Here is a 7,480-nt window from a genome sequence, read left to right on the forward strand (position 1 = left end):
AAACCCGGGAGGCGGAGCTTGCAGTGAGCTGAGATCCGGCCACTGCACTCCAGCCCGGGCGACAGAGCGAGACTCCGTCTCAAAAAAAAAAACAAAAAACAAAAAACCAACAACCTGTGAATAATCAGTATTTCATTCTTCCAGTGCTGCATGGAATTCTAAATTATATTTCACTATTATCTGAGAATGTTCTAAATACAGTCTGCACACTTTCTCTGATCTGGAAAGAAAATACTCAAAGTAAGGGGAATACCCAGCATACTCTGTCCTAAATAACCAAAGGACAACTCAAAAGCATTTGCAACTCTCAGGAGAGTCGTGTGTGACACCTGTAATATAAAGCCTTCTGGCCTGGTGCGATGGCTCACACCTGTAATCCCAGCACTTTGGGAGGCTCAGGTGGGCGGATCACCTGAGGTTGGGAGTTCGAGACCAGCCTGGCCAACATGGTGAAACCCCATCTCTAATAAAATACAAAAATTAGCCAGGCGTGGTGGCGCGCGCCTGTGATCCCAGCTACTCAGAAGGCTGAGGCGGGAGAATCGCCTGAACGCAGGAGGCGGAGGTTGCAGTGAGCCGAGATCGCGCTACTGCACTCCAGTCTGGGAGACAGAGCGAGACTCAGTCTTAAATAAAGCATTCTAATTCTGAACAAACTGAGTTTGAAATCAAACCTCAATACAAAAGGTGAGTATCAATTCTAACCACTTGCAGGCTAAACTCATAAATACGGAGAATTCTGAATCCAGGTAACCGTAGGATAGATACATTTATTGTGTTTTAAATGTCAGACTTGTTTACAGAGATGTTGCTTGGTAACAGAAGCACTGCTTTAACAACCTACTCTGTTTTAGAGCTGCTCAAAGTCTGAATAGATTATAAGTATCATATACACGAAATTCAGACAAGTCTCTCCTCATCCTAGACATCTGTAAGATTTGAAAGAGCTTCCTCATTTCACCTAACTAAAGGCTTTAAAAATACTTAGCAGTGGATATTTTTAAGAGCAAAATGGCCATTGATTATGGTCAAAATAGTTGGACACTGAGGATTCACCAAAGTATTTAAACTCGGCATACGCTAACATATTTTAGGTGTTATCTTAGTAATGACAGTCGACATCACGGTTCATTCAAATTGTCTTCAAAGCCAAGGAAAATGGTAGCACAGCTTTTTCATCGTAAATTAAGCTGGAGGTACTTAAACGTTTGGCCAATTACCAAACTGGCTACACAACCACCAAGCCAGAGTGAATCCAAAAGCTCCATAAAGAGTTTCACGTGCGTCCAACTGGCTTCACAACAAGTCTCTCTGCCTACTTTTCTAATACGAGCTTCCACTACTTTACGAGGAAAATAAAAAAAGGATTTAGGGGCAGTTTGTGGAGGGTCAAAATGAGTATTCCAAAATACAAACAAGACGCCATCCCCAGAAAGAGAGGTTACATACCAGACGCACGCATGCTCCTTGAAACGCGCACACGGAAAACTTAAGTGACCGCAGTTCTGGCCGCGCTCGCCACCGGGGACACCTCCACAGCTCCAACCACCTGCACCCACTCAGCTCCGCTTACGGAGGCATTGGGACTAAGGGTTACAGTCCTACAGCGGGGTGTCGGCCCAGCCCGCCACGCCTAGCTCTTTAGCTCGCGGCGCAAGCTGAAGAGGAGGGCCGAGCGGACCCCTCGGGCTCCTGTCCCTAGGGAAATGTGAAGTATTCCGGGAGAGGTCCGAGGGCGGCGGCGGCGGTGGAAAGCCCCGCTCTTCCGCGTGGACCGGGCTCCTCAGGGGTGCGGCGCCACCCGCCGTGCTGACCTCCGGCCCCGAAGCCGCCTCATCGCACCGCCCCTCCAGCTCGGAGGAGCGGGCTCGGTTCAGCGGCCCAGCGGCGCGCGAAGCAGGAAGTCCCACCCCCACGCCGACGTCACCGACGCTACGGACGCCAGATGCTGCCGGAGCCGTTCGAGGGAGGAGACAAACGAACCGAGGCGGGAGTGGTCACCGGTGACTGCGGTAGCGGCGGGGCTGGGATGCGTTCCCGAAGGCGTTCCTGGAGGGCCCTGGGTAGACTCAGAGATCCCCAGAGCTTCAGGGGACGGAAAATCGAGCCCCAGGCACTTGCCTCTGGGAGGCAGAGTGACGCGCGTCGTTGGAGCGCGAAGCCGGTCTCCCTAGCCTCTGGCTCACACAGCGTCTCCAGGCGTTTTCCGTCTTTTCGCGCCTCTCCTTCCCTCTTCCCCACACTCTTTGAGAGCCTCAAATAGTAATCCTGCCGCCACCTTCTCTCCTTTAGCCCGCCTGCCGTCGTCCCCGTGTGTGCAGATAAGCGCTCCCGAAGCCGCCTGCCTGCCGCGGCTGGGCATCAGCCCACGAATGGGGAGTTGGCTCAGCTTGCCACGAGGGAACCTCAGGTGAGGACCAACCACCCAGAAGAGAGCCCTCCTCGCCCCCGCACCTCCTGCTCCAAGTCTCCTGTCCCGGTTATCCCAAGTTCAGGGCCCACCTGGGGTCACATGGGGAACTACTTGTCTTAAGGCTGTAAACAAGAGTTGGAAGAGGAGATGCTAGCTTTTGAGAACTTCCATGATCATCCAAAGGCTGAAACAAAGTAGGCTGTCAGCCTTTCAAAATACATGTTGGAAGAAACAGACACCTTCCCCAGCGTTTGTTCAGTGCCTTGGTTGGGCTTTGATTCTCACTACTTTGTGAAGCAAAACTTATTTTTACCCCCAAGGTTATGATTTTCAGGCTCTAGTTATTAGGCAACTGTGAGGTGATTTTTTTGTTGAAATGAGGGAAAACGGGCCCTTAGAAAGGACCGTGTCTCTTTAGAGAAGAGGGGAAAAAAGGACAGTGGGGTAGTAATGGAATGTTGCTGGATGGATTACATAGATGAGACATGGGAGATAGAATAGAGAATCCAGAAATTCCTGTGTATGTGTGAGTGTTTAGTATGGTAACAGTAGCTCACATTTGCTGAGAATTTGTGTGTCAAGTACTGGAGTACTTTTTCAGGTTATCTTATTTAACTCTCACATCTCTGTAAGGTAGGTGCAATTGTTATCTCCATTTTACAGAGTTGCCCAAGACCATTACTTTTTTTTTTTTTTTTTGGAGGCAGATAAAAGTTTACTAGGAATGCCATAAGAAAAGACAAGACTAAATGAGAAAGAACAAGAAAAAAAACAATAGAAACATACATGTAAGGAAGATAAGGAAGAAACTTTTTTTTTTGTTATTTTTTTTCCAGGACCATTACTTTTAAGCGTTGGAGCCAGACAACTCCAGAAATCTCAGTGGTAACCAGTAAACTATACATTACAAATTACTGGTCAGTAGGAAAAAGATTATTCGGGAAATGGCGGTGGCTCACGCCTGTAATCCCAGCACTCTGGGAGGCCAAGGCAGGTAGATCACCTGAGGTCACCCTGGCCAACATGGTGAAACCTCATCTACTAAAAATACAAAGAATTAGCCGGGCGTGGTGGCGGGCGCCCTGAAATTCCAGCTACTCGGGAGGAGGAGGCAGGAGAATCACTTGAACCAGGGAGGCGGAGGTTGCAGTGAGCCAAGATCGCGCTATTGCACTCCAGCCTGGCCAACAAGATCGAAACTGTCTCAAAAAAAAAAGAAAAGAAAAAAACGCAAATTTAACTACACGAAGATTATAATCTACAAAGTTAGAAAACAGTGAACCAGTGGAAAATACATTAGAATCGTGTGCAAAAAGGATTCATAATATACAAAGAGCTCTTAGAAATCAATTAAAAACTTAAACACTCCAATTACTAAAACTGACAAAAAATGCCAATAGAACATTCCTAAGCCAAGAAAAACAAATATTCAGTTAACAAACGTAAAGTTGTCCCACTTCCAAACAGTTGTTTTTTGTCTATCATTGTTGATAGGAGTGTGGGATACAATTACTGTCAGGCATTTTTGGTTTGAAGGTGAAATTGGTACAACCCTATTTACCAAAATTTAACATATGCTTTAACCTTTGCCCCATAGCTGTCTCATTTCTGAGGCATATACCCTAAGGAAATAAGAAAATCACAAGGATACTCTCCCACCTTTTTTAAAAATAGTGCTTCTAGAAACAAGTGTCCATCACTAGGACACTAGTTAAGGAAATTATGGTTGGTACATGCAATGGAGTACTCTTGACCCATTAAAAACTGATGTAAAGTTCTTTATTTGCATTAAAATATGTCCAAAAAATATAATTTCACCTCAGGAAAAAAAAAAAACCAGAATATAATTTAGCAAGTACAGTGCTGTCCTAATGTGAATATATGTGTGTACCTATGTTAATATAAATTGTGTACAAAAATATCTGGAAGGAGGTCAAAATACAGGTGGTTTACATTTTGTCTTTTGGACTTTTTATCTTGTTGGTGTTTTTTGTAATTTATTATTTTACAAAAACAAAGTTGTGTTTTATTTTGTAATTAAAGCTGTGCCAGTGAAAAGGGAGCCAGTTGACTCTTGACCTCATGATGAAGTAACTATGTCTGGGGATCTGAGTCTCAGCTTTCTTGTGTCTATAAATTTGATTATATTCATTTACCTATAGTTGGACAAGCTAACCTACCACTTGGACACCATAGTTTTGATTCCCCATATTGGACTGGGTACCCATTCTGTGTGTTCTCTGTGTGCCTGTCATGGTATTTGTCACACTACAATGTAATTCCCTCTGTGCCAGTAGATTGTTTGCTCCTGCCATACATATACACATGCACATACATCCTTTTTCTGCTACATGTTACACATTTCTTTTGATTTATTATTTGTCATCTACATTTGTGTATAGAAGTTTTTAATTTTAACATAGCCAAAATGCTAATGAAATCCCATAGATATTAAAGGGATACTTGGAACAACTTCATGCCAATAATTCAGTAACTTAAGCAAAATGAACAAATTCCTAAAAAAAAAAATACAAATTACCAAAAGTGACACAAGAAGGAAAAGAAAATCTAAATGTCTCAATGTCTATTTAAAAAATTGAATTTATAAGCAAAACGCTTTCCACAAAGAAAACTCCAGCTTGATGACTGCACCAGTGAATTTTATCAGACATTTAAGGGAGACAAAGTACCAATCCTACACCATTTCAGAAAATAGAACAGGGAGAAATACTCCTATACTCAAGAGGCAAGCATAATCATGCCAAATGTTTTTTCCTGATACCAAAATTTAACATTTTACAAGAAAATTACTGACTGATAGTCCTCATGAATATATATATATAAATTCTTAAAGTATTAGCAGATTGAAACTTGCAATATAGAGGATTAGTAGATACCATGACCAAGGAAAGTGAATTTAAAGTTAAAAAATCAGTGTAATTTATCACATTAACAGAACAAGAGAAATTGTTTCAACAAATGCAGAAAAAGGATTTGACAAAATTCAAAGCCCATTAATGTTTAAAAAAAGAAACAACAACAACAAAAAACAACTCTAAGCAGTGTAGGAATAGAAGGGAATTTCCTCAATGATTTGAAAAACTTAATGGTGAAATATTAAATCCTTTTCTCCTAAGAATAGGAATAACAAATGTAAGACAAGAATTTTCTGCTCTCACTGCTTCTATTTAGGATATTGGAGGCCCTAATCAATGCAAAAAAGCAATAAGAAAAAGCATAAAGATTGGGAAGACTCAGATATCCTGATTTCAGAACTTGCTATGAAGCTACAGTTATCAAGATAATACTATACTCATATAAAGATAGGAGTACAGATCAATGGAATATAATTGAGTCCAGAAATAAAGCCTTATATTTATGGTCAGTTGACTTTCAGCAAAACACCAATACAACTCAATTGGAGAAAGAGTAGTCTTTTCAACAAATGGAACTGGGAAAACTGGATAGCCACATGAGGAAAAAAATTAAATTGGAACTCTACCTCACACCATTTATGACTATTAAGATGAACCAAAGATCCAAATACAAAAGCTCAAATTATAAAACTCTTAGAAAAAAATATAACTAAATCCTTATCACCTTGAATTAGGCAGTGGCTTCTTTGATGTGACAAAAAGCACAACCAAGGGAAAAAATGAATGCATGAAAATTAAAACTTCATCAAAATCAATAGCCAGGCATGGTGGCGGGCACCTGTAGTCCCAGCTACTCGGGAGGCTGAGGCAGGAGAATGGCGTAAACCTGGGAGGCGGAGCTTGCAGTGAGCTGTGATCCGGCCACTGCACTCCAGCCTGGGCGACAGAGCAAGACTCCGTCTCAAAAAAAAAAATAAACTTCGTCAAAATCAAAAGCTTTATGCTTCAGGCTGGGCACCATGGCTCATGCCTGTAATCCCAGTACTTTGGGAGGCCAAGGCAGGCGGATCACCTGAAGTTAGGAGTTCAAGACCAGCCTGGTCAATATGGCGAAAACCCGTCTGTACTAAAAATACAAAAATTAGCCAGGCATAATGATGTGCACCTGTGATCCCAGCTACTCGGGAGGCTGAGGCAGGAGAGTTGCTTGAACCCAGGAGGCAGAAGTTGCAGTGAGCCAAGATTGCACCACTGCCCTCCAGCCTGGGCAACACAGCAAGACTCCATCTCAAAAAACTGCTTCAAAGAACAATATCAAGAAAGTGAAAAGACAATCCACAGAATGGGACAAGATATTTTGGAAATCATATATCTGGTAAGGGTGCACTGTTCAGAATATAAAGAAGTCATAATTCAACAATAAAAATCCAATTTAAAAATGGACAAAGGATTTCAATAAACATTTCTTCAAAGAAGATATACAAATGGCTATAAGCACATGAAAAGATGCTCAGTGTAATTAGTCATTAGGGAAATACACATCAAAACCAGGTGATACCACTTCACTAGGATGACTAATTTTTTTAAAGAATGGACAAGAACAAGTGTTAGGACATGAAGAAATTGGAACCCTCATACTCTGGTGTATCCATACAATGGATTACTACTATTCCTCCATTAAAAGGAATGAAGTACTGATTCATGCTACAAATTGATGAACCTTAAACACATATGCTAAGTGAAAGCCACATATTATGTAATTCCATTTATATGAAATGTTAATAATGGGCAAATCCATAGGGAAAGAAAATAGATTAATAGTCAGGGGCTGGGGACCGGGACAGTGGGGATTGACTGCTAGTAAGTATGGAGTTTATATTTGGAATGATGAAGATATCCTGAAGTTAAATAGTGGTGATGGTTGTACAACTTTGTGAATATGCTAAAAATCACCAAATTATATGCCTTAAAAGTGAATTTTATGGTATGTGAATCAAATCTCAATTTTTAAAATGGGAAGAAATAAGTACAGTAGTTCCCCCTAATCTGCTGGGGATACATTCCAAGACCCCCAGTGGAAACCTGAAACCATGGATTGTACCAAACCTTATATACACTCTATGTTTTTCTATGTATACATACCTATGATAAAGTTTAATTTATTTATTTATTTATTTTTTTTTTTTTTTTT

At 41.6% G+C, this 7,480-nt stretch overlaps 1 protein-coding gene across 1 annotated transcript in view; it reads right to left on the reverse strand.

Moving 5' to 3' along the window:
• Positions 1 to 1,578, reverse strand: part of CEP83 (centrosomal protein 83kDa) — a 154,903-nt gene extending 153,325 nt beyond the window's left edge. Inside the window, exon 1 of the mRNA XM_011933941.1 lies at positions 1,450 to 1,578. The gene's annotated coding sequence lies outside the window, so the exon portion shown is untranslated. The remainder of the gene's footprint in view (positions 1 to 1,449) is intronic.
• Positions 1,579 to 7,480: the final 5,902 nt, after the last annotated feature.

The sequence above is a fragment of the Colobus angolensis genome, unplaced genomic scaffold (genome assembly GCF_000951035.1).
Source record: "Colobus angolensis palliatus isolate OR3802 unplaced genomic scaffold, Cang.pa_1.0 Scaffold10, whole genome shotgun sequence".
NCBI classification, from domain to species: domain Eukaryota; kingdom Metazoa; phylum Chordata; class Mammalia; order Primates; family Cercopithecidae; genus Colobus; species Colobus angolensis.